The following is an 8482-nucleotide window of genomic DNA, read 5'->3' on the forward strand; positions in this document are numbered from 1 at the left end:
TCTTATAAAAATCTCGCTGATAGTTGTATATGTGCTGAACATGATTTCATGGAGCTAATAGAAGGGGATAATAATTCTGGATGTAAGTTTGCTGGCTGAGCTGGAAGATTCATTTTCAGACATTTCATCACCATACTAGGTAACATCATCAGTGAGCTTCTGGTTAAGCGCTGGTGTTATGTCCTGCTTTCTATTTATATGTTTATAAGAAAGCGGGACATAACACCAGTGCTTCACCAGAGGCTCACTGATAATGTAAGGCGGTTCCTGATGAAGGGCTTTTGCCCGAAATGTCAATTTTCCTGCTCCTCAGATGCTGCCTGACCTGCTGTGCTTTTCCAGTGCCATTCTAATCTTGTCACTGATCATGTTATCTAATATGTTGATGAAACATCTGAAAATGAACCTTCCAGATCAGCGAGCAAACTTACATCCAGAAGCTCAACCTGAGCTACAAATCTTCTCCAAACTAGTATAATAATTATCAGAGGGCTCCACCATTTCCTACTGTAAGCCTTCCATTGGCATGCAAAATTAAAGTGTTTCCTTGTGGCAGAATGCGCTGCATGGAACCCAACTCAGCCTTCATCAGCGTTTCATTAATGGAATAATTAACCAAGGTTGCAGAAGGTAGTTTGTGTTCAGTTGGTATCCTGTAATGTACAGTCTTTGAATAAATCAGGAACATGAGCATCAGGGATATAGGCATCATGATAGCCTCCAGGGTGCCTGGTTCAGATTTCTAAGAATTGGTACAGATCACCTGTGATGATCTGTACATTTGATGGAATGGGGTTCCTTCCTGTTGATGAGCCAACTATGATATGCCGCACTCAGCTGTACAGTCTATAGTGCCTTGCACATGGGGTTAGACTGCTATGTTGGCAAAGCCTGGGCTGCAGCATCTCATCATGGCAAATAACATGGAAGTACTATATCTTAAAAGTCTGTGCCAGAGAATGATCATGAATAGAGAAAGTATTTCCAAAAATCCATTCAAGAAATCTTATGACAAGCATAAAAGGTAGAAGTGGAGACTAAAGCTTGAAATTAGATTAAGAATGGACAATGGAATAAAGGCAAGAGACTGGATGAAGTCTTCATGACCCTACTGTCTGGCAATAAATTTATAAGAAAAGTAATACAAAAGGAATTAGATTATTGGAGAGAGTTTGGAATATATTCTGATGTATCAGTTTTGACAAAGAAATGGATTAGCACTGAAAAATTATTTGAGACTGAGGGTAATGCAAATTATAATGCAAAAGGGAGGATTGTTGTTCAATGTTTTGAATAGTGACTGAATAATGCAAATATTAACATTGTTTTTCCAGTAGTGGTGGGCAAGTTGTTGGAGGGAATCCTGGGGGACAGGATGTACATGTATTTGGAAAGACAAGGACTGATTAGGGATAGTCAACATGGCTTTGTGCATGGGAAATCATGTCTCACAAACTTGATTGAGTTTTTTGAAGAAGTAACAAAGAAGATTGATGAGGGCAGAGTAGTAGAAGTGATCTATATGGACTTCCAGTAAGGTGTTCGACAAGGTTCCCCATGGGAGACTAATTAGCAAGGTTAGATCTTAGGGAATACAGGGCGAACTAGCCATTTAGATACAGAACTGGCTCAAAGGTAGAAGACAGAGGGTGGTGGTGGATTGTTGTTTTTCAGGTTGGAGGCCTGTGACCAGCAGAGTGTCATTTACATAAATGATTTGGATGTGAGCATAACAGGTACAGTTAGTAAGTTTGCAGATGACACCAAAATTGGAGGTGTAGTGGACAGCAAAGAGGATTACCTCAGATTACAACAGGATCTGGACCAGATGGGCCAATGGGCTGAGAAGTGGCAGATGGAGTTTAATTCAGATAAATGCGAGGTGCTGCATTTTGGGAAAGCAAATCTTAGCAGGACTTATACACTTAATGGTAAGGTCCTAGGGAGTGTTGCTGAACAAAGAGACCTTGGAGTGCAGGTTCATAGCTCCTTGAAAGTGGAGTCACAGGTAGATAGGATAGTGAAGAAGGCGTTTGGTATGTTTTCCTTAATTGGTCAGAGTATTGAGTACAGGAATTAGGAGGTCATGTTGTGGCTGTACAGGACATTGGTTAGGCCACTGTTGGAATATTGTGTGCAATTCTGGTCTCCTTCCTATCGGAAAGATGTTGTGAAACTTGGAAGAGTTCAGAAAAGATTTACAAGCATGTTGCCAGGGTTGGAGGATTTGAGCTATAGGGAGAGGCTGAACAGGCTAGGGCTGTTTTCCCTGGAGCTTCGGAGGCTGAGGGGTGACCTTATAGAGGTTTACAAAATTATGAGGGGCATGGATAGGATAAATAGGGTCGTGGCATCCAGAACTAGAGGGCATAGGTTTAGGGTGAGAGGGGAAAGATATAAAAGAGACCTAAGGGGTAACATTTTCACGCAGAGGGTGGTACATGGATGGAATGAGCTGCCAGAGGATGTGGCGGAGGCTGGTACAATTGCAACATTTAAAAGGCATTTGGATGGGTATATGAATAGGAAGGGTTTGGAGGGATATGGGCCGGGTGCTGGCAGATGGGACTACATTGGGTTGGGATATCTGGTCGGCATGGACAGTTTGGACGAAGGGTCTGTTTCCATGCTATGACTCTATGATTTTACTGGAAGAACCCAATCATAGAACATAGAACATAGAACATTACAGTGCAGTACAGGCCCTTCGGCCCTCGATGTTGCACCGCCCTGTCACACTCATCTGAAGCCCATCCCACCTACACTATTCCATGTACGTCTATATATGACCATATGTCTGTCCAATGACGACTTAAATGCACTTAAACTTGGCGAATCTACTACCGTTGCAGGCAAAGCATTCCATACCCTTACTACTCTCTGAGTAAAGAAACTACCTCTAACATCTGTCTTATACCTATCTCCCCTCACTTTAAAGTTGTGTCCCCTCGTGTTTGCCGTTCCCATACTTGGAAAGCTTTTTACTCTTTTGACCATATATTTATGTCATTATGGTATGAAAACCACATTTTTTACACAACAATATGTTTTAGTGAGAACTGTTTCTGAAATCACCCGAAGAGGTAGCAGAAGCAAAAATAAAATCATGGAAACTAAACAAGTATGTCCTGAATGTTACTTCAAGTCCTTGAGACCTTGTGGGAAAAGAATGTTGATTCTGTGAGGTGATCCCTGAGCAGACTGTCAAAGTCATCTGGCAGAGTGCCTCATTGCCAGAATTTTCCAACTCCAAGACATAGCTTGGCTGGTGGTGAAAAGGACACTTCCTGTAAGATCCTTCATGCATGCTCAGACTCTCTGCACTACCATGTGCTGCCTTGAAACAGCTGTGAGAGGGGAAGAGACTGTCACACATCTCCTTCTGGAATGTGCCTTTGCAATGGAGGTCAGAAGACAAAAACAATGAGTTTCTTTTTGTTCAGGTTTGACCTGAGCAACTCTAAGACAGGACTCTTCCTTCTAAAGTCCATTCCCTGGGACACACACCGAGACGAACATTGGCTGTGCCTGGAAGAATATCAATTCTTTGAAAGATGCCCTTTGGCTGCCTGAGACTTGTTGGTCTTCTCTGCAACCAGATGATCTTGACTGAGTATTGCAGACTGGTACATTCCAATGTCCAGCACTACTCGCTGAGAGACCACAAAATCTTGTGGCAACTGCCACCAAAAGTGCAATGGGGAAAAACCATTATCTAAGATCTCTCTGCCAAAATACAATGAAGATTCATTCAGTCATCAGAACCTCTCTTTAACTCAATGTGTGTAAATAGTATCCTGCATGAATAGTAAACTTGGTTTTTACAACTGTAGGGAATGCCAAATTCCAGTGTTTGTTTCTTATTATGCGAAGACTATGCAGAACTATGTACCTATGTACATAAAGTTTTTTTGAATGAAGTATGTTTTGGCAATAAAAAATTGCTTCAAGGCTGTGGTATTTCCAAATGAACCTGTTTGGCTGTAGTTTGTTTGTGACAACTAATTGCTGAATTTGCAATATTTTATTGTTGCATAAAGGGAAACTTCTACAAACCTTCAAAATGTGTGTTAATGGTTTCTTACTGATCAACACTGCAGAATGAAAAGTATTATATTTCAAGCAAAATGTAATGTTGGGAATCAATCTTGTGGGCTTTTAAATAAAAGAAATGAAAGCTGCAGATGCTAGAGATTTAAGAATGTAAGTCTGGAAGTTTTTTTACATCAGCATCCTATTTGGAACATATTGCTTCTGTCCCTATTTATCATAATGTGACATCACAATGTTATATCTACAGAAGATAAAGAAAAATTGCCAAGTTTAATTGTGTCAGTTCATAGAAATCCCTACAGAGTGGAAGCAGGGCATTAAGGCCATTGAGTCCACACCAACCTTTCAAAGAAGATTCCAGTCAAACCCACCTCATAAACCTGCATTTCCCGTGGCTAATCCACCTAGCCTGCACATCTTTGGTGTGGGAGGAAACCCACACAGCCAGTCACCCAAGGCTGGAAACAACCCAGGTCCTTAGCATCGTTAGGCAGCAGTACTAAATGCTGAGCCACCATGCTACCCTGTTGAACTTGGGTGTAAATTCAGCACATAGCAGGTGTTATATTTGATGTTTTGGTATTAACTGCTACTGTGAAATAACCTGAATTTGAGAATGTTTTAAGGGCAACAAGATGTTAAGTGTGTTAAATCTGGAAAAATTAATACTTAAGGTTCCTCTCTTAGGTTACCCAAAGAATTGAAACTCGTCATTTTTGGTGACTGTTTACAAGCTAATCTTCTAGTACAGCCAATTTCTCCATATTTCTTACATGAGGAATGTTGTTCTCGAACTTTTCAAGCTAAGAAAATAAAGAGCATTATTAAATTTATTTTGATTTTCAATAGACAGGCCTGGTGGAGACGGTGGATGTGGTGTTCTATTTGTCAAATATTTTGACTGAAATTCTGTGAAATGGGCATATTGAAGCTAGTTTTGAGGGTCATTTCCTGAACTGAGTTTGGTGGTGGAAGGCATTTAATCTGGTGAAGGTTGTGTCATGTTTTGACTGTGCTATCATCCAGCCTCTTCACTCATTAAGTGTGGTGTGGGAAAGTTCATGGAAGGCCTTCACACCTTACAGAAAATTGAGGCCCTTAAGTGAGATTCCTCATTTGGGGAATCAAAAGCAAAACCCTGTTACTTTCCAGGGCCAAGTGAGGTGTCATCTGTTGTCAGGTACTGATTGAGAGACATCATTGTTAATTACAGTCTGGTTGCTGACCCTTTACTTACAATTCCTAACCTGTGACCTTACTCACTTGTGAATTGGGACTGTTCACTCATCCTGAGCTTCTGGTGCGTGCATTATCAACAGCTGCCAAACTCCTGCTCAGCCTGCTTGCAGTTGAATTCTGAGGAAACCCCTGTGACTGCCCAGCAACATAACTAAATGGTTATATATATGCTTGGTGTTCCTGAAAGGCAGTAACAAAGTCCTCTTTTGCTAACTCTTCAGCCTGCAAGTGAGACCCCATTGTTAGGGTTCAACTCCCTCTTTGAGTAAGGAAAGGTTACAGATTGATCTTGTTGGCTTAAAATAAACGCTGTACAGAAAGAAAATCTTGAAAATTAAGTGGTTGGATGCAATTCATCAACTGTCAGATAGTTTAGCAAAACGGAAAGTCATAGAGTGATAGAAATCTATAGAACCGAAAAGGGCCCTTCAGCCCATCTTATCCATACTGGTCAAATATAGCAACTGAACTATTCTAATCACATTTTCCATGTTCTGATTCCATTTTCCAGAACTTGGCACAAAGCCTTGTACCTATTGGTATGAGGGTTTCTGCCTCTGCCACACTGATGGTATTTTTCAGATTTCTGCCACCCTCTGGGTGAAAAGATTTTTCTTCATTTCTCATCCAAACCTTCTGCCCCTTACCTTAAATTTATGCCCCTCTGGTCAATGATACCCCAATGGCAAAGGTTTCTTCCTGTCTAATATATCTTTGCCCCACATAATTTTATACAACTCAATCATGTCCTCTCTCAACCCCAGTCTGGATATCTCTGTTCATATTTTAAATTGAGATTAGATTAGATTCCCTACAGGATGGAAACAGGCTCTTTGGCCCAACAAGTCCACACCAACTCTCCAAAGAATAACCCACCCAGACTCATTTCCTTACTTTTACTAAAGCACCGATCACTATGGGCAATTTTTAGCATGGTCAATTCACTTAACTTGCACGTCTTTGGATTGTGAGTGGAAGATAGATCACCCAGAGGAAACCCACACAGACATGGGGAGAACGTGCAAACTCCACGCAGGCAGTTGCCCAAGATGGGAGTTGAACCCAGATCTCTGGTGCTGTGAGGCTGCAGTGCTAACCACCGAGCCACTGAGCCATTTCTCCAGTTTCACAAAGAACGTATTAAGAATCCTAGAGGATGCAAGAGCAATGTCTAGCAGCATAATAATTTGTGCAGAATATGGAATGGGTAGTGTGCTTCAGGGGCGGGGGGAGATCATAGGGTTGACAGTGAGAATCTTTTTCCACGTATGGAGTCAGCTATTACAAGGGGGCATAGCTTTAAATTAAGGGGGGGTAGATATAGGACTGATGTTAGGGGTAGGTTCTTCACTCAGCGAGTCGTAAGATCATGGAATGCCCTGCCAGTAGCAGTAGTGGACTCTCCCTCTTTATGGGTATTTAAGCGGGCATTGGATAGGTATATGGAGGATAGTGGGTTAGTGTAGGTTAGGTGGGCTTTGATCGGCGCAACATCGAGGGCCGAAGGGCCTGTACTGCGCTGTATTGTTCTATGTTCTATATCAGCCCTTGTTCTGTGGTTATGTTATGCTTGCTAGTCATTGGAGAAAGTGCACGTGGTGCCCATCAATGCTACTGATGCCTTTTGAGAGAGATGGGCATCACAGTGCTTTAGTTCCCCCTCCAATTCTATTTTGTTTTATCCCTTCCTCCTCTCCCAACAACGGCCACCCCCACCAATGGTTTGCATTGCCCTTAATGGTGGTGATTAATAAGTTGAAAGAAAAACAAAAAAAAAATCAGTGATTTTATTGATGGGAAGGTCGGTCAGTTGCGTGCAATAACACTTCTGGGTAGAATAACAAAAGAGAAAATGGAACAGGATTGATTAATAACAGGTTCAGGCAATAGGTTATGGAGGGGTCATATCTGCTGACTGTCTGCCCCTCTTTCACGGGACTGTCTGCCTGGGTGTCCTTGGAGAGAGAGAACACAATGTCCATCAGTGCTCTCAATGCTTTTAGAAAGAAGTGGGCACCACAAGGATCACACCACTTTATTTCACCTGCAGCACCATTTTAATTTATCCCTGTCCCTCTCTCCCTACCACCTCCTTCCCCCCCCCCCCCCCCCCTTCTTCTGATGGTTTACATTGCCCTAAATGAGCTTTGCATTTAAATATTGAATTGACCACATGGGTGTTTTTATGGATGGTGCATAATAGTTTAAAAAAAAAATCAGTGATTTTGGTGTGGGAAGGTTACTCAGTTGTGTGTGATAGCACTTCTGAGGACATAAAATGGAACAGATTTGACTAGTAACCAGGGCTGTGGAGGAATTGTACCCGGTCAGTCTGCAGCTACACTTGTGCCCAAGTATTCACCAATACTCTCAATCTCTTTAGACAAAGGTAGATACAGCAGAGGTTAGAGTGCTTTATCTTTCCCATCTGGTCCAGATTTTGATTTGGCTCCTCCCCCTACAAGTTGATAGAAAAAGAAAGTTCAGTTGTGTGAAAGTGCACTTCTGGATATAAAAAAGGAACTGAAGAGTTCTTCGAGTGCAGTGGTAATGTCCCTGCCTTTGAGCCAGGCGGCCTGGATTCAAGTCCTAATCCAAATCTGTGTAACATCTCTGAAAAGTTGATCAGAAGAAAAAAAATAGAATTGTTGTCCTTAGTAGTCAGCGCTTGTTAGCTGTTAGTACTTAGTTGCTTTAATTAATTAATTTGGGATTTCAAAATTAAGGAAGTCTGTATTGTGGTTGTTAGGTTGGGAATTATATGTAGAAAAATGTTCATAAAGTGTGCAAAAACCTGTTTTTATTCTATCCTTCATCAGTTAGGTTTTCTCCCCCTTTCAGCTTTCCCATGTTGAATGGAGTTATCACTTTAGTGTCAACCATCATTTTCAATTTTACAGCTGGTTTCACAGATGAATTACCCTTCCTTATGTTAATCTTGCCCATTTATCTAAGGCTGGGAACTATAGCAAAGTTCACTACTTGGCTTTCTGGACAAGAATGATAAGAATCCTTGTTCAGATGCAACTACTCCCACCCCCTCTAAATTTGGACTGCACATTTATCAAAAACAGAAATTTCTGGAAAAGCTCAGCAAGTCTGATAGTATCTATGGAGAGAAATCAGAGCTAATGTTTCAGGTCCCATAACCTTTCGTTAGATGTGTTTTGCATTTATTATTTCAATTAAA

This window comes from Chiloscyllium punctatum, chromosome 11 (genome assembly GCF_047496795.1).
Source record: "Chiloscyllium punctatum isolate Juve2018m chromosome 11, sChiPun1.3, whole genome shotgun sequence".
Classification (NCBI taxonomy): Eukaryota; Metazoa; Chordata; class Chondrichthyes; order Orectolobiformes; family Hemiscylliidae; genus Chiloscyllium; species Chiloscyllium punctatum.